Source organism: Pleurodeles waltl, chromosome 7 (genome assembly GCF_031143425.1).
Source record: "Pleurodeles waltl isolate 20211129_DDA chromosome 7, aPleWal1.hap1.20221129, whole genome shotgun sequence".
In the NCBI taxonomy this organism is placed as follows: domain Eukaryota; kingdom Metazoa; phylum Chordata; class Amphibia; order Caudata; family Salamandridae; genus Pleurodeles; species Pleurodeles waltl.
Window position 1 is genome coordinate 1,059,462,838 of NC_090446.1, and position 19,309 is coordinate 1,059,482,146.

The following is a 19,309-nucleotide window of genomic DNA, read 5'->3' on the forward strand; positions in this document are numbered from 1 at the left end:
GCATTGACATATGGTTACAAATATTACCTCAACTGCATATAATTCCCCTCCCTGCTCCATAATTGGTACTATAAACTGTCAGCCAAAAGGTTTGCGCTGCAGGGGATTGGGCCTGATGTCCCAAGGCCAAAACAAACATGAAAACATGTTGTCCTTGACCCCAAACAATTGTCCTGGGTGTCAGGCTATAGGAATTCCACACCCCTGGGGACATGATAATGGCAGTCATGCTGTCCCTTCACAAACACAGTCTGTGAAGCGGGGTGACTGTAGTAAGTTAGCCCAACAGAGAAGACATGTATCACGGCAAACACAGACAAAGTGCTCTCTTGGCAGACCCCCAATTTAGTTCAGCCCCAAATTCTGCTGTTCACTGGTGAAATATGTTGTGCTTACTGACTATGTCCATCTCTTCTTGGATATTGACTTCTTTGAGCAAATTGTACAGCAAAAAAAAATGTGTGCCGAACAATTTCTGAAGGAGCATGGAGGCACTCATTCTAGGGCACACCAGTGGACTCCCTCCCACTTCACTTGAGGAACTGAAGATATTTCTTGGGCCTTATGTGCAAAATGGGGATAGTGCAAAAACCAAGCTCACAGTCCTACTGCTCTACTCGCACGGTTTGGACAATCCCTATTGTTGCACCACAAATGAGCAGAGATCGTTTTTTGCTATTTCAGCATATGCTGCATTTCAGTGAGAATTCTGATGCCTTGTCCTTGGACCATCCAGAAAATGAAAGGTTGTTAAAAATTTGGCCTGTTGTGGAACATTTGTCTGCCAGGTTTCCGTGTAATGAATATAGCCATTGATGAGTCCTGGATCCTGTACAAAGGGCAGCAGCTGTTCAGGCAATACATTGTGAGCACAAGAGCATGCAATGGCATCAAGTTGGACATGCTGTGTGAGAGCGCTGCTGGCTATGTGTACAGCTTGAGAGTGTATACAGGAATCCACTCTAAACCCTGTAGGTTGCCCTTCCATGCTAGGAGTCACAGGAAAGATTGTATGGGAGCTTGTCCATCCACTTCTTCACAGAGGTTATAAACTTTATGTGGACAATTTCTAAACGGGGTAGAGCTGCATAAAACTGGCACTGTTGCATGTGGTGCAGTTTGTTGTTGCTGCAAAAGATTCCTGCAGGAACTTGTTTGTAAAAAGCTCCAGGAATCTCAGAGCGCTGCATTGTGTTCCAACAAACTGCTCACAGTCCTGTTGTCTGATAGATGTGATGTATACGTGCTCACTATAATTCATGATGAGAGCACTTCCCCGGTCACGGTTCAGGGTCAGATAGGCGAAGTTCACAAGCCCACCTGTAAACTTGATTACAACAAGTACATGGGTGGAGTGGATAAGAACAACCAGGTTCTTCAGCCAACTGCAACTCGTAAAACTCACACTTGGTATAAGAAACTGTTTACCCACCTGAGCCAGATGGCAACATACAATGCGTATGCTGTTTATTGTCAGACCACCACAGGAAGACCTGTTGTAGAGACCTCTGTTATAGTAACAAGACTGCTGGATTTGGTAGGCAGCAGCACCAAGCGCAGGTCACTGAGTCTGATTCTAAGCCATATGTCAGCTGTCGGCCTTACCCTTGTGGCCGTCTAGCAGCATTTCACCTGTACCCAAGAGTAAAGGTGATTTATGGCAGCCCTTCGCATGACATCTAGATTTCTCAGGGAAATCGTGGTGGAACAGATCTTGCCACTTTTTCTTAGTCACATATGTCTCACACATACAAAGGCAGACAGAAGTGGGAAGTTCAATAAGCTTTATTGAATCAACTGCATTCTATGTAAAAAGGCATGTATTGCGATTATAAGGATGATAGACAATAATAAAAGCAAGGCAGTGGCAAGGAAAGTGAAACATAGGCAAAGTCCCACCATACTGTCACAACAATGGTTCTAGAATCCCTACCTGCACTACTAATATTCTATACACATGCATGGCAATGTAAGCCCTAATCTGCCCTTGAGGCTTACTGGAAGGAACTCGTCCCACATATCTGTGTTTTTAGGTAAAGAAGAGGTCTGTTGGTCTACTGATAATCCTCCCATAAGGGGGCAGAGAAGATGAACAGATAAGACCACAGAGAAGATGTCAGGTTTCAGCAGAAACTGCAAGGACACGGTACAGCATGCACGGGTAACTGGCTGGAATCCCCCTCAATTGTGTAGGGGGCAGTGAGGTGTGTTATTATAAAACAAGTGATGTTCTGAGAAAACTGCCCTGACGTGACTACACATATATTTCTGTGTATCAGAGTTGGGGACATGATGAATGCTTTGTGCCGGCAAGAACTTGTAAATTTATCACATTCAGCCTTGAGTGAAGCACAGAGTCAGAATATTGTGCTGAGAAATGAATAACAGCATTCTGCGTGAAAGGACAACTGACAACATAATAAAAAAATCTCCACTAAAATGAAGCCTTTGATAAAATAATAAGAATAATAAACATGTATGAATCGGAATGAAAAGGCACAAGCTGCAGGCCTAAGATAAAATAACAAGCCTGTATAATAGCTAAAGTAATCTCACGACCGACCCCTTTCTTTCCTCGACTTTCAGTTGACAGTCAATGAAAGTCTTACTGCTACAGACGCTGCAGCCTCCACTTCATATGGTCTGGATGTGGTAAGGCTGCAGGATCGACACTCTGCTGATCGCTTTCCTGAAGCAGTTAAAGACTCAACCATTTTGTCATTGTAGAGTCTGCTCTAAACAAGGAAACAGGCAGGAGAGTTGGGTTTACTGTCCTCAGTGCACATCTCAGCCTGCCCTGTGTTTTCCTACTTGCTTTATGTTGTACCTCACAAAAGTTAAGTAAATTGCTGAGTTCGAGCTGCTGTAAGGTAAACCTTTTTATAGCTGTGCCTGGCTATCTACCTTCCACGGGCCACTGCTTCACTAGTCAAGCAGCCATAGAATTTTTGTTCCACTACTTGAGGACATCATGGACTTGCTTATGGCCTGCTCAACACCTTTATCAGTCGTCAGAACGTGGTAGGTGTTCTGTTTGGTTATTGTCAAGTGCATTATAGTCCCCACACTGCACATAACGATAGACAGAAAAATAAGCCATGTTGTCAGGGAGTTCCGTGAGTGGCAAAACAGTAAAGTCTTTACTAGATTTTGAAGTGCTTTTTAGAGAACTTGTGTTTACAACACAAGGACAACCCGGATTGATCACGAGACCCAGAGTAAGTGTAAATAAGTCTTGTGGGACTCGTTCACCAACACTTCTACTTGCTTTGAAAGTGTGCAGACTCAAATAGTAACTTGTATATTGAAAAAGCATATAGGACACAATTACTTGCATGATGATATTCATATTTTTAATATCAGCACAATAAGCATTTCAGTATGTATCCAAATAAATACAGACAATGCAGTGCTCAGACAGTGAACTAATATGTATACATCAACATAGAACAGGATAGTGAACAGATTCCAAGGTCCTATATGATTTTATATCAAACAAACATAAGCGGAAGTCCTGCCTGTTCATATTTTTTTTAAATGGTCTTTATTGAATTCCTCTATAACAAACTCTTGATGCATAAATCAACATCATAGTGTTTTTAATATTATCAGATCATCAAATCCCCAATTGTCCCCTCCTCCCCACACGCAGCTCTTGTGACAGGTCTCATAGTAAACAGTGGGCAGTAATGTTTCATGGATGGATTTTGAAGCGGTGTTAGGGATCGTGTGTTGGACAACTGGGTCTCACCCGTACCCTCCTACTGCGGTGTCAATGGAGCCCCTGGGAGCATCACGCTACTGTTTGTCCTGAAGGGGCATTGTCTGGGAGTTCTGTGTAATTTGGCAGCATGGCCGCCTAGGCTCGTAGGTCATCCTCTAACTTGTCATCAGTGTGCACATGTTTCAAACGTATTTCTTTTGTGGTTGCCCTTTTAGAAACATCGCAGGGCAATTTTGAATGCTTTGGGGCTCCGATCCCAACCATCAAATTGCTATGAGGCATTTAGCCAGCAGTAAAGATAGTAAGATAAACTTTCTGCTAAGTTTTTTTATCATGAGGGGAAGGGATCAGACCTAGCAGGACCTGCTACATTGTAAGCTGAATATTTACCCCATGGCTCTAATAATGTCTTTCAACACCATTTGCCAGTAGGGTGTCAATACCGCACAGTAATAATGTATTACAAACCTCGTCTTTCCATTCCAGTACAGACATAGATTCTGCTATTTTTAAAAAGGGTTGGGGAGACCATATTAACATATCTGAGGAGTATGGTGCCCTCCGCAGTACCCGCATGACCGTCCCGTCCCACCGTTCACACACCCGGCTGACTATGTAGGCTGTATCTAGGGGCACCTGCTTACCTCGCCTCATTAGGATGGGGAGTGTCCTCACCCCATGGGAGCCTCAAATGAGTTTCTTCCCCCAGTTATCCTCTGAGTCAAGCCAGTGGACTGCATGCTGCAGATGCACAGCCATATAGTACAACTCCATATGTGCAACTTCAAGCCCCCTGGTCCCAGCTTCATTTAAGGGTAGAGAGGCTGACAGGTTTCTGTCTATTATCCCACAGCAGCTCCACAACTAGACTGCTTATGGTTTTGAAATAATGCAGAGGAATCGGGAAGAGGGTCCCTTGGAGGACATATAAACACCTAGGGAGCATAATCATTTTAACAATAGTAATCCAGCCCATTAAGAAGAGCAGGAGCTCTTTCCAGAAAAGTATTGAGGACCTCAGACAGGTAATCACCCTCCCAAGATTGAAGTATTGAAGTCCAGAAAAACTTGTGCTGTATTGGCCAGTCTGATTCCCAGATATCATACCCCGTCTGGCTCCTAAGCATGTTCCACTTGTGGAAGCACCCACAGTGGCTGATCCAGGGACCCCTGAGCAGTATGAATAGACAGTTTAGGAGCTTGTTGGGCCTCCTGCCTAGTCTGCCTGGCAAGCATTGCTCGGTTTTTATCACCTTCTGAATGTAACCAATGGCGATATACTGTACAAATATACTTCTCAAGACTATGCCAGTCATCAAGTCCCACCATGCGATCCTCATGCCAGTCATCCAGTCTTTCTAGGTCTGTGTGCAATTTTTTCTCTAAGACGGCTAGATCTTTTTCATGTTCCTGAATGTCCCTGTTTAGTTGTTGCCTCAGCCTGTATGTTGTTTTTTAAGCATACCCACTGAGTACCACCTTCATTGCCTCCCAGTCTAGTGCTCTGGAACTTGCAGAGCCCCAGTTCTTCTCAAAATAGTGTGATAGTGACTCTTGGATTATAGCTTCAAACGGGGGGGTCTGACAGTGCCTCGTCTCTCAGTCTCCACAGAGGAAGTGCAGTGCGCCTGTTCTCCCCCACAAAGCTCATCAACACTGGTAATTGGTCTGATATACTGTATATATATATATATATATATCAGGTTAGGTAAGAAGTGGTTTTTGTTTGGGGGGGCAGTCAGTGGATCAAAGGTCACTCCCATTTGCGGTTGCATTCTTTTTGGCTGTGTCTGCTCCCCTTTGGGGAAGAGCAGCCTATTTTTGTATGGCACTCCTGCCCCCAAAGGGGGCAGAATCCACTAGGCACCATGGATTATATTGTGTGTGTTTTGTTTGGGGGGGCAGCCCCATGGGCAAGGGTCGCTCCCCTTTGGGGGGACATCATTTTGGCAATTTCTGCCCCCTTTGGGGGTAGATAGGCTTATTTATATTAGACCCATCTGCCAAGGTGGACATAAACCACTAGGCACCAGGGATTATTTTGTGTGTGCATGTTTTTTATTTGGGGCGAGGCCCATGGAGCAAGGGTCTGTCCCCTTTTGCAGGGTATTTATTTTGGCCCTTTCGGCCTATTTTCATAAGGCTTACCTGCCCCGAGGGGGGGCAGAAAGCCCTCTAGATGCCAGGGAAGAATTTGTTTAAAAAAAGTGGGTGGGGGTATGGCCATACCCCCACCCTAAATAAACAGGGACTAAGTTGTTCAGCCCACCAGGGAACAGATGGGTTGATTACCCCACTCCGCCCCCAGGGGTCAGAAAGCCCTCTAGATGCCAGGAAATTAAAAGAAAAAAGAGGGGTGGGGGCTGCCAACTACTATGGGCATGTTAATACCTCCAACCCCAACTGAAGGGGGTAACAGTCTTTCAGCACCCCCTTGCAAACTAAAACATCTCATCCCAATGGCAAGCGGGAGGACATTTGACTCTTTTGGGTTTCGATTTTACATATGAGCTGAGAGAACTTGGCTAACTCCCAATATTGTCCCACTTGGAATTGTGAGAATCTGCACTTTTTGGACTGTACGCTGCCACCTAGAACAACCTACCAGACCTAGATACATCTGAAAACTAAACATCTGGGTGAGTCCAGGATGGTGTGCTTCACATGCACCCCACACCATTTTCTTACCCACAAAGCCCTGCAAACCTTCAACGTTGCTTGAGTTCACACATTTTCCCTATACTTTTGTGGTGGAACCTTCTGGAATTCTCAGGAATCAACAAAATTCCTACCACTCAGCATTGTTGCATCTATACCGATAAAAATTCTGCCCCACTTGTCAGCCTAAAAACGTTTGCAAAAACTGCCCGTTTGGACCCTCTTTGGTTCCTCCTCAATTTCTACATGTTTTTAGCCCATCCCTGTCACAGGCACTTGGCGACCTACACAAGTGAGGTATCATTTTTATCGGGAGACCGAGGGAAACGATGGGTGGTAGTTTTCTCATTTGTGCTGGTGTGGTGATTCCACATAGAAATGTGAGCAAAAAGGTTGTTTTTTTATCAGCTAAATTTGAGGTTTGCCGGGGATTCTGGGTAGGAAAACAGTAGGGGATCCACACAAGTCACACCTCCCCGAACTCCCTCGGGTGTCTGTTTTTAGAAATACTTTTGGTAGGTTTCCCAAGATGGCTGCATAACCCAGGACTAAAAACAGAGGTACACCATTTGCAAAAACAGGTAGTTTTGTAATAGATCATTTTAGCGGACACTTGGCCTGCCCACGCACTTGAGGTACCATTTTTATCTGGAAACGTGGGGGGATGCAGGGTGGAAGGAAGTTTGTGGCTGCCCTCAGATTCCAGAACTTTGCAGCACCAGAATGTGAGGAAAAAGTGTTTTGTAGCCAAATCTTGAGGTTTGCAAAAAAATTTGGGTAGCAGAACCCAGTGAGAGCCCCACAAGTCACACCAGTCTGGATTCCCCTAGGAGTCTAGTTTCCAAAAATCTATATGTTTGCTAGGTTTCCCTAGGTGCTGGCAGAGCTATAGGCCAAAATCCACAGCTAGGCACTTTGGAAAAAACACATCCATTTTCATTAGAACAATGTGATGTGTCCATGTTATGTTTTGGGGCATTTCCTGTGGCGGGCACTAGGCCTACCCACACAAATGAGGTACAATTTTTATTGGGAGACTTGGGGGAATGTTGAATGGAAAGACATTTCTGGTTCCCCTCTGATTCTAGAACTTTGCAGCACCGAAATATGAGCTAAGTTCTTGGTCTCCTCCAGGGACACCCACAAACTCTGGGTACCTTTTGACTCCCCAGAATGTTGGAAGAAAAGGTCTCAAATTTGGCATGGATAGCTTATGTGGCAAAGGGTTATGAGGGCCTAAGTGTGAATTACCCCAAATAGCCAAAAAAGGCTTGGCACAGGCAGGGGAAAAGGCCTGGCAGCGAAGGGGCTTAATGGTAGGCCACTTACTAATGTGTTTTATATGTCCTGATAGTGAAATACTGCTAAATTCGTTTTTCACTATTGCAAGGCCTATCTCTCCCATAGGACTACATGGGGATTGCCTTGAAATATCTTGTAAGTGCAGTTTCCCATTGGGAGCAGAGAGAGAAGTGGAGTTTGAGGTCCCTTAACTCACTTTTTAAAAATACATCTTTTGGTGAAGTTGGTTTTTAGATTTTAAGTTGAAAATACCACTTTAGAAAGTGGGCATTTTCTTGCTTAACCATTCTGTGCCTCTGCCTGGTTGTGAATACACGTCTGGGTCAGACTGACAGTTGGGCTGTTTGTGAATTCACTCTAGTCAGTCACACAAAGGGAGCTGAGGTGTGTCCTGCATATCTTGATGGGTCTTCCTAGGCTAGACTGGTGGGAGGAGACGACACCTGCACCTGAATATGGCTGTGCCTGTCCTCACTCAATAAAGTCTCCAACCCCCTAGAGTGTGTCTGGGGCTAGGACAGGGAGAGGCCGAATTTTCTGCACTACAAAGACTTTCCTTAGAGGTTTGCCTACTTCAAAGGCAGAAATGAGTATTGGACTGCCGACCCATCAATTTCAGAACACTTCTGGACTGAAAACATTTTGCCAGAAAAAAAGAGCTGGATGCTGTTGGAGGAACGGTCACTCTGCCTGTTGCTTTGCTGTGCTGGCCTGCTGCTTGCTGCTCTTGTCCTGGGAGTGAAAGGACTGGACTTTGCGTTCTACATCCTGCTTTCCAAGGGCATGAACTGAGCTTGCGTCCTGTTGTGAAGTCTCTGCTGAGAGCCCTGACTTGCCAAGTATTGCCAAATCCAGTCCCTTGACCTTTGGAAGTGGAAGCTTGTAACCGAAGTGAAAATAAATGCGGCAGAAAAATCATTGCAGCATCTGCAACGTGGCTGAAAAATCGATGCAGCGTCTGTCTCACTGCTGCAAAATCGACACATCGCCTGCTTCAGCGTGGATCCATTGTTGCCAAGTGGCTGGATTTTCCACGCATCAGCCCTTGGTGTCATTTCTTTTCATCGCGCTGCTCTGCAACCAGGAATCGACGCATTGCTAGTCCATCAGGAAAAGAATCCACACATCTCCAGCCAGGCGGGGAAAGAATCAACGCATCGCCAGCTGGGCTGGAAAAGAATCCACGCATCACACGTCCAGAGTGAAAATAATTGATGCATAGCTTGGTTTTCCGACGCATCACCTCCTTTGCGGCTCGCATCATCTTTGTTTTCTGGCACATCCAAGGAACTGTGTATTATTAGGATACAACCACTGATTTTTCAGGATTAAGACTCTTTTAAACCTTTAAAAGTGATAACTTTATTTGTGTATGTTGGATTTTTGTCATTCATGTCTTGTTTTACTCAGATAAATAATGGTTAATTTTCTAAACTTTTGTGGTGTTTTCACTGTGTTACTGTGTGTGGGTACAAATACTTTATACATTACCTCTGTGAGAAGCCTGACTGCTTGTGCCAAGCTACCAAGGGGGTGAGCAGGGGTTATCTTAGGTGTGTGACTCCCTTATCCTAACTAGAGTGAGGGTCCCTACTTGGACAGGATGTAAACTGGCTGCCAACTAAGACCCCATTTCTAACAATGCAGTCCTAAGATTCCGAGAGTCTCCATAGGAGCCTGTGGAATGCTCCGGGAATTTTCTTAACTCGCAAGGCCGATGTCTAGAAAGCCAAATCCCGAGGGTGACAGTCCAGATAATCACTGGAGCTTGATTCCTGGCATGTGGGCATACTGTGAGCATCTGGACTGGGAGAGAAATGTCAATAAATTGAATGCTGACCAAGATGTGCCCGAGACTCAGGTCCTTACCTGTACACACCCAGAACACCCTGCCTGCATCGCCGCCAAGCAGGAGGACATAATGTCACCTGCCGGTAGCGCCACAATATGTGCACCCTAGTTGTCGATCACCTACACCTGACACAGTCTCCAAAGGCCCGTGGAGCCATCAAGCGTGACACAGCGGGCAGGGAGGCACCAGAGTCACATAGGCACCTCCTCCCTCTTTAGAATTTGAATGCCCACCTCTGCCCGTGGCGGGCCCCAGCTCCACACCTTCACAGCCGCAGCCCCCTCACCAGGGCCAGTGGAAAGCATACAGGCAGTGCCCAGGGGGACACCAAAGGCCACGCCGCTTCAATAGACCCAAGGTCTAGGCGGGATCAACTCACTGGGGCCGCTCACCACACGGTTTCAGGCGGGCCCCGTTTCAGCCTCGCCCGTGCCTCCTCACACCACCTACAGAGAGTCCTCATGACCTGCGATGAGAGGGGCTTAGCAGAAGGACTCTTTGCATCTGGAATACGGCATCCTTTCTACCCAGGCCAGGATCAGTGAGCAGCCCTCAATGGAGTCACTGGCCCAGCGCATCTTGGGCATCTCGATGAGTTGCATTGCAGCCGGTCGGGAAAAGCCCACCTTGACACTGTGCCACACTACTAGCGTGATTGCAGATCATGCAACAACATGACCCAACGCAAAGGTTTGTTTTTTCTTAGTAATCCATTTACCTCCAAAGTCCCGTCTAAGAAACCGAGTAGCCTATTTCGCATTGTTGGCTTTGTCTAGGAATACTGTTGCATGAGTAGGTGTGACCATTTTCTCCACACAATACAAAGGTATACTGAATAATTTGTTTAGCCCACCGGAACTGTCTGACTAACCGAGAAGCCCCATTATACACTGTAGACCCTATTTTAAAGTATACTTGCAAGTATTGCTTAAAGGACGCATTGCTGAAGGTTCCAAGATTCCACGGTTTCTAGGGAACTTTAGGGAGATGACTTTTGTTCTGATGAGACCTGAAGACTAAGTACAGGTACTAGGAGACACCCTTGACTTGTAAATTTTTTCACTGCTGCAACAGTCTGCGCACTCCCTTACAAATCTTTCAACCATCAAGTCCATCCCTGGCCTCCAATAATCAAGACGAATCCTTGCCTTCGTTCTACTCATACCTTGGTGCCCTTCATGCCCCAACTCAATAATTTTGTTTCTTAACACTGTTGGAACTACTAACCTTAGTCCACGTAACAGGATACCATCCTCCACTGACAATTCTTCTTTCACTCTCCATAAACTACACAGATCCTTGTCCTGTTTAACCTCATTCCTCCAACCAAACCTGATTTGTTCACACACTTGTTGCAAAATCCTATCCTACACTACGGCTCTTAACCACTCATCTTGTTCTATCACACTTGATGTCACACTGCACACGGAAATATTTCCTTGTTTTTCCTTCTCGGGTAACTCTTCTACCTCTGAACTCAATCTAGATAGGCAATCCGCAACATTGTTGTAAGATCCTGGGACATAGTGCACTGCATAATTGTAATCCTGTAGACTGATTACCCATCTACTGATTCTCCCCGAAATCAAATCCAGACCTTTTCTCATAAACAACTCCACCAGGGGTTAATGATCCGTAAGTATTTCAAACGCTCTTCCCCACACAAAATTTCTCAACTTATTAATCGCCCAATACACGCTCAGTGCCTCTTTTTCTATGGTGGAGTAGTTGACTTCTGGTCCCCGCAATGTCCTGGAACAAAATACTATGGGCTTAAGATCATTTTCATCCACATCCTGCAACAATACTGCCCCCAGTCCTGTCGCACATGCATCAGTCATAATCACACACTTCTTGTTAGGATCAAACGACTTCAGTGACCCAATTGAAGAGAACTCTGCCTTGATTTTTCCAAACTCTCTCCTACATTCATCGTCCCACACAAACTCAGTATTTTTCTTAACAAGTTTACGCATGCAGACCGTCTTAGATGCTAAGTTAAGTAGACAAAAACTTAGCATGAAATTCTAACATTCCAAAAAACAATAACAATTCCTCTTTTCTCTCTGGTGCACGAAGGTTCAAAATGTTCTTTACTAATTCTTCCTTGGGACATAGCCCTTCTGCTGTTATCTTATGCCCAAGATATTCAACCTCTGTTTTCCCCAAAAAACATTTCTTAGGCTTGAGGGTCAAACCAGGGTCTCTGAGTATGCTTAGAACTCTCTTGACTCTTGAATTATGTTCATCCTCAGTCCTCCCATGTATCAAAATATCGTCCTGATAACACTTCACACCAGGTTCAGAACCAAACAGATTGTACATGAGTCGTTGGAACACAGCTGCTGCCAAAACTAAGCCAAATGGCATTCTTATGAACCTGAATGTACCAAATGGAGTGATGAACGTGGTGTAGTCGCAGGAATCCGGGTGCAATTCGATCTGATGATACGCAGAAGTTAAATCAATTTTACTAAAATATTTGGAACCGGAAAGCATTGTGACCATTTCTGTGATGTTAGGCAAAGGAAACTGGTTGCTGACCACACATTTGTTGAGGTTCCTCAGGTCAATGCACAGTCTCAGTTGTCCTGACGGCTTCCTTGCTACTACAATTTTGAAATCCATTCAGCCGACTCTACCGGCTCAATGATACCTTCATCGCACAGTCTCTTAATTTCTCTCTCCACATCATCCTTTAGAGAAATGGGAGCAGGACGCACCTTTGCTGCCACTGGAATGGAGCCTTTCCTCAACTTTATTTGGTGAGAGTATTTCTTCAAGCAGCCTAATTTCCCGCTAAAAAGTCCATGAATTCTTCGATAAAACCAGGCAAAGGCACTCTTTCCTGCACTTCCAACTCATATAAGCGATGCAAGGTATTGACATAGTCCTCCTTGATCATGACAGGCGAAGGAGAATTTGGATCCAGAATGACTCTCAAATCTCTCTGATGAGGCCAACTTAAAACACTATGGGGGTGATTCTGACTATGGCGGACGGCGGAGGCCGTCCGCCATAGTACCACCGCCAAATGACCGCACCGCGGTCAAAAGACCGCGGCGGCCATTCAGACATTTCCTCTGGGCCGGCGGGCGCTCTCCAAAAGAGCGCCCGCTGGCCCAGAGGAAATGCCCCTGCAACGAGGACGCCGGCTCAGAATTGAGCCGGCGTAGTTGCAGGGGTGCGACGGGTGCAGTTGCACCCGTCGCGTATTTCAGTGTCTGCAAGGCAGACACTGAAATACTTTGCGGGGCCCTCTTACGGGGGCCCCTGCCGTGCCCATGCCATTGGCATGGGCACAGCAGGGGTCCCCAGGGGCCCCGCGGCACCCCCTACCGCCATCCTGTTCATGGCGGGTTTCCCGCCATGAACAGGATGGCGGTAGGGGCTGTCAGAATCCTCATGGCGGCGGAGCGCGCTCCGCTGCCATGAAGGATTCCCCCGAGCAGCGGTAAGTCGGCGGGAGCCCGCCGACTTGCCGCTTCTGACCGCAGCTGAACCGCCGCGGTCAGAATGCTCGTGTGAGCACCGCCAGCCTGTTGGCGGTGCTCGCCGCCAGGGTCAGAATGACCCCCTATCTCCTTAAACAGGAACATAAACCTTCCCGCAGATAGTGTTCGTCTGGAAGCCAATCTCAGCCTCAAAATAACCTCTCAGATAAATGACTTGACCTTCATAGCCACCTTGAACAATGTCAGGATCTTTTAACTCGACTTTATGACTGAGTTGTTCATCAAAAACTTTGTTGGAGATTAAAGTTAACCAGGCCCCAGAGTCAAATAACATTTTGTTTGACACTCCTAGAATGGTTACAATGTCCTTTGGATGTTTTTTTTTTCCTGTGCCCATGGAAACTGGTAAATTGCAGTCTTCGACTACCTTCACCGAGGTCTGACTCCTTTGTGATCTACAACATTTACCAAAATGTCCTTTCTTGTTGCACAACCTGCAGGTTGAGTTCAATGCTGGAATCTTTTTGTAGGATGCATAATGTCCTATGTTCCCACAACGGAAACACCTAGCATCCTTGTACCGGTTCACTACACCTTGGTCAACTTTTTCATCCTCACGTTCAATGCTGTAACCTTTTGGAGCAGTGAGTTCTTTCTTTGTAGAGATTTTATTTACATCAACCTTCTTTTCCTTCTCCAGTTCATCTACACAGGCCATGGTGTGCTCCACACTTTTGACAAGGACAATCACTTCTTGTAATGTTGGATCATCTTTGCTCCACAGCTCCTGCCTGATCTTGTCACTTGCACATCTCAACATGAACTGATTACGGATCCTTTCTTCAATCGTGATCCCAAATTTACACGTTGACGCAAGTTTCCTGAGAGCAGTAATGTATCCTTCAATACTTTCCCCTGGTCTCTGCTCCCTCATGCCAAAATGGAAACGCTCCAAAATAGTACTGATCTTAGGTAAAAAATGCAAATCAAGTTTCCTCAAACACATTTCGAACTCAATGAGATCAGTAGCCTCTTCACCAGGATCAGAGAGGTTTTCAAATATTTCTTGACCTTCACAACCCAGAAAATGCATAAGAAGTGCTGTTTTTCTTTCACTAGATAAATTTGTTCCACAGACTCTTGAATAATGTAGAAATTATTTCTTCCACTTGGACCATTTTATAGATGGTTCACCAGGAGTGGTTAGAAAGAAAGGAGGTGGTGGGATATTCTGCATTATGTTGGGTTGAAATTGTACTTGTTTTAATTTTTAATTATGCTTCAATTCTTTTTTTTTTACTTAGTTGTTACTTTAGAAATGCACAATTGATCCAAATTGGTGTACTACTGCTAGTACAAAATAAATGAATCTAACTGTCCTTACTTAAACAGTATCAGTTCACTTTTATATACATCAGTGTCCTTTTTTATTTCTGTTACATTTAAGTCCTTTTCTAAAGGAAGTAGTTGTACTTTCTTAATTCCAAACCTCTTTTTTTTTTTACAAGAACGTCAAAATATCCGGCCAGTTCACTCTCTTTTAACTATGCGGATACAGTCGAGTGCAGTTCCCAGACTGCACATGAAGTCAAAAGAAAACACCCAATATACTCGCAAGCTCCCGTTTATCATGCGGTTCGAGCGCAAGTGATGCACCAGTCCTACTAAGGCCCGCTCACTAGCGCGAGTAACTGGAGCCGTTAAAGCTTGTGCCGGAGGGCAGATGAGCACGTGGAGGAGCGCAAGAAAGAAGAACAGATTGCAAAGGTAAGCCAGTTATTAACAAATACAACTTGAAAAGGTACCTTCTGGATCTGATCATTTCACAGTTGAGTAAGTTTGAGATTGAATTGTAGATTTGTATTAGTACAACATTATCAAAGCATTGCACCGTATATGTACAGTGAAATATACTACAGGATGACCTTTGGTGGGCAGAAGTACATATAGCAGGAGCCAGAATGGGGCACAGTGATCTGAAAATAGAGATTCCAAAGGGAACAGTCAGTGGCCATAGACATAGGGAAACAGGCTGCCATGTACAATGTCCAACAGAAAACTGAAATCTAAAGTGAACTTACACTGTCTTACCTGTGTGTCACTGGAAGTACTGCTGTATGATGTTTGTTCTGTTGTCCACATCTTCTTCCTCTGCCTCCTCTTCGTCACTGTCCACAGGCTCCACCACTGCCACAAGACCATCTCCAGGCACATCCTCCTGCAGAAAATGCACCTGGCATCTCAAGGCCAGGTTGTGCAACATACAGCATGCCACAATGATCTGGCATACCTTCTTGAGTGAGTAGTACAGGGATCCACCTGTCAGATGGAGGCACCGGAACCTGTCCTTCAGGAGGCCGAAGGTCCTTTCTATAATCCTCCTTGTACGCCCATGTGCCTCATTGTAACGTTACTCTGCCCTTGTCCTGGCATTCCTCACTGGGGTCAGTAGCCATGAGAGGTTGGGGTAACCAGAGTCACCTGTAAATATAGGGTGACAACTTTTAGACACACACTAACCCTTAGGGGCAATCCAATACCCAGATATCAACATATACTCAGATGGGGACCTTTGGCTCACCTATTAGCCACACGTGGTGCCCCTGGAGTTGGCCCATCACATATGGGATGCTGCTATTCCTCAATATATAGGCGTCATGCACAGAGCCAGGATATTTGGCATTAACAAGGGAGATGTACGGGTCCGCCAAACACACCATCTGCACATTCATCGAGTGATAGCTTTTTCTATTCCTGTAAACCTGTTCATTTCTCCGGGGGGGAAAAATGCTACATGTGTACCATCAATGGCACCAATGATGTTAGGGATTTGTCCCAGGGCATAAAAGTCAGCTTTCACTGTGGCCAGATCCTCCACCTGAGGGAATACAATTTAGCTGCGCATGTGTTTCAGCAGGGCTGACAACACTCTGGTCAACACGTTGGAGAACATTGGCTGAGACATCCCTGATGCCATGGCCACTGTTGTTTGGAAGGAACCACTTGCCAGGAAATGGAGCACTGACAGCACCTGCACTAGAGGAGGGATTCCTGTGGGCTGGCGGATAGCTGACATCAGGTCTGGCTCCAATTGGGCACACAGTTCTGGGATTGTGGCACGATCAAGTCTGTATGTGATGATATTGTGTCTGTCCTCCATTGTCGCAAGGTCCACCAGGGGTCTGTACACCGGAGGATGCTGCCATCTCGTCTGCTGCCTCAGCGGTTGAAGCCTATGGAAGAGAACTGTTAGCAAAGGGTCAATATTCCACATCTTTTGGACTAATGTAGATTTTTTTACTTTACAGAAGCAGTATGTGAACTTGAGAGTCAGTTTAGATGTCCCGTCTTCTTCTAAGGTCAACAAGGCGTCCCTCCCCTCCACTGAGAAATACTTCAACAGGGCTGCCCCCAGTCTCTTTCAGGGACCCGGTTCATTCTCAGTGCCACTTCATGACCCCTGAACAAGTGCTCTGTGTCATCCCCCACAATAACATCCTTCACCAGATCCTTTGGTATATGTACCTTTCCCTCAGACTTCACTGTAGTTCTGCTGCCACCATCTGTGCTGCATCTGCTCTTTAAGTCTAGCTCCTTGAAGCTCAGCTCGTGAGATAAGATCATCTTCCTTTCTTCTATGGCCAGTTTCTGTGCTTCCATTTTGAGCCTTTCAAGCTCCAAAGTTTGCTTCCTAGCTTCCCATCTGTCCTCCTGCTCTTCTGGGGTCAGGCCCTTTGAAGACACACTGCAACCTCCCCTGGAGGGTGCCTTCCCCCAGGCAGCTGCAGGCTATCTACAAAATCATCATGCAGGCTCTGCTCCTCGCAATCCACAATAGCATTCTCTGCCTTTGTGGGATCACCAGTCTCATTTGCTGCCAATGAGGCCCTCAGCACCTTTTGCAACTCCTCCTTTCTAGTGTTGCCTTTCATGGGACATTTGTGCTCCTTGCAGAACTTTTTGAGCTAAGGCACTGAATAGGTATCCAACCCCTCCTGCTCAAACACCAAATCTGCAGCTCCATATGATGGCTCATCAGACTGAGACATGATTGTGAATAAAACTCAAAAGTTACAAAGTTTCAAGAAAGTAAAAAGACCCCAAAAGAAAAAGGAAAAGCGGTATGTGGTAACGTAATGGTCTGCGATATGGAAGTATTGTACACCAATCACTGTATGTGAAGGACAAATACTAGTCCTATCCTTTCCGCTGATCATCAGTGTTAGAAATGGGGTCTGTAGTTGGCAGTGGCTTGCATCCTGTCAAAGTAGGGACCCTCACTCTAGTCAGGATAAGGAAGCCACACAGCTAAGATAACCCCTTCTCACCGCCTTCGTAGCTTGGCACGAGCAGTCAAGCTTATCTCAGAGACAATGTGTAAAGTATTTGTACACACACACACACACACACACACACACACTGAGTAACACCACAAAAGTACTCCACACCAGTTTAGAACAATAGCCAATATTTATTGGAGTAAAACAAGACCAGAGTGACAAACATCCAACGCACACAAGTAAGGATACAAATTTTCAAAGATTAAGGTGGTCATTACAACCCTGACGGATGGTGTTAAAGCGGTGGTAAGACCGCCAACAGGCCGGCGGTAAAATTTTTGCAATTACGACCGTGGCGGAAACCGCCAACAAAGACAGCCACTATAACACTCCGACCGCCACGGCGGTACAAAAAACAGCGCGGCGGTCACCGCCAACAGACAGGTGGGAGACAATGTACCGCCCACACTATTACAACCCACCAATCCGCCACCTTTTCCGGGGCGGATTCACCGTGGATAAAAACACGGTGGAAACAGGATTCCGAAGGGAAAACGCTCATCTCTACACACCCCACGAGGAACGAGGACACCATGGACCCAGAACCCCAAATTCTCCCTGCGATAGTCTTCCTGCTCCTCTACCAGGAGCACGAATGCCGGCGGCGAAGACCACGGTGAGTACTGCACCTAGGACACAGGGGAGGGGGAAGGGGAAAAAACAGAGACACACAGACGCAACACCCCCACCCTCACCCTCACCCACTACAACACACACACTAATGCATATTGATACATCACAGTTACACCCCCAAACCCCCCGGAAGAATGCAAAGACAATAGAAAATGAGTGTAGCCATTGTAATATATTAAAATCAAGTAGGCAAAAATATATATCTACACCATGTACAAAATATATACCAAGCATAGTAGTCCAGATAGTGCTCCAATTAAGCCTGTGGAACACTGAGCCCACACGGTATGGGCGAGGCCCACACAAGATCCCGACCATGACGGAGAGAACACTGCAGGGGCATCAGAGAGCAACAAAACAGGCACCTCAGGGGGAGGGAAAGGGGGGGCACCTCAGCCGCTTGAGTGCACGACGCCAAATCCATGAGGGGGCCACATGCCCACTGTTCAATCCTGGGGAGTGCAAAGCCACAGTCTCTCAAGTCTCTACAGTGGGTGGGTTGCCCACTGTTCAATCCTGGGGAGTGCAAAGCCACAGTCTCTCAAGTCTCTACAGTGGGTGGGTTGCCCACTGTTCAATCCTGCGGAGTGCAAAGCCACAGTCTCTCAAGTCTATACAGTGGGTGGGTTGCCCACTGTTCAATCCTGGGGAGTGCAAAGCCACAGTCTCTCAAGTCTCTACAGTGGGTGGGTTGCCCACTGTTCAATCCTGGGGAATGCAAAGCCACAGTCTCTCAAGTCTCTACAGTGGCTGGGTTGCCCACTGTTCCATCCTGGGGAGTGCAAAGCCACAGTCTCTCAAGTCTCTACAGTGGGTGGGTTGCCCACTGTTCAATCCTGGGGAGTGCAAAGCCACAGTCTGTCAAGTCTATACAGTGGGTGGGTTGTCACTGTGCAATCCTGGGGAGTGCAAAGCCACAGTCTCTCAAGTCTCTACAGTGGGTGGGTTGCCCACTGTTCTATCCTGGGGAGTGCAAAGCCACAGTCTCTCAAGTGGATAACAGTCTCCACTGGTTCTGGAGGGGGCATGGTGCTCAGAGTGCTTCATCCTGCTAAGGACAGAGGTAGTGGATGGATCTCTCCACTGGTTCTGTAGGGGGCATGGTGCCCAAAGTGCTTCATCCTGCTAAGGACAGAGGTAGTGTATGGATCTCTCCACTGGTACTGGAGGGGCATGGCGCCCAGAGTGCTTCATCCTGCTAAGGACAGAGGTAGTGGATGGATCGGATCTCTCCACTGGTTCTGGAGGGGGCATGGTGCCCAGAGTGCTCATCCTGCTAAGGACAGAGGTAGTGGATGGATCTCTCCACTGGTTCTGGAGGGGGCCTGGTGCCCAGAGGGCTTCA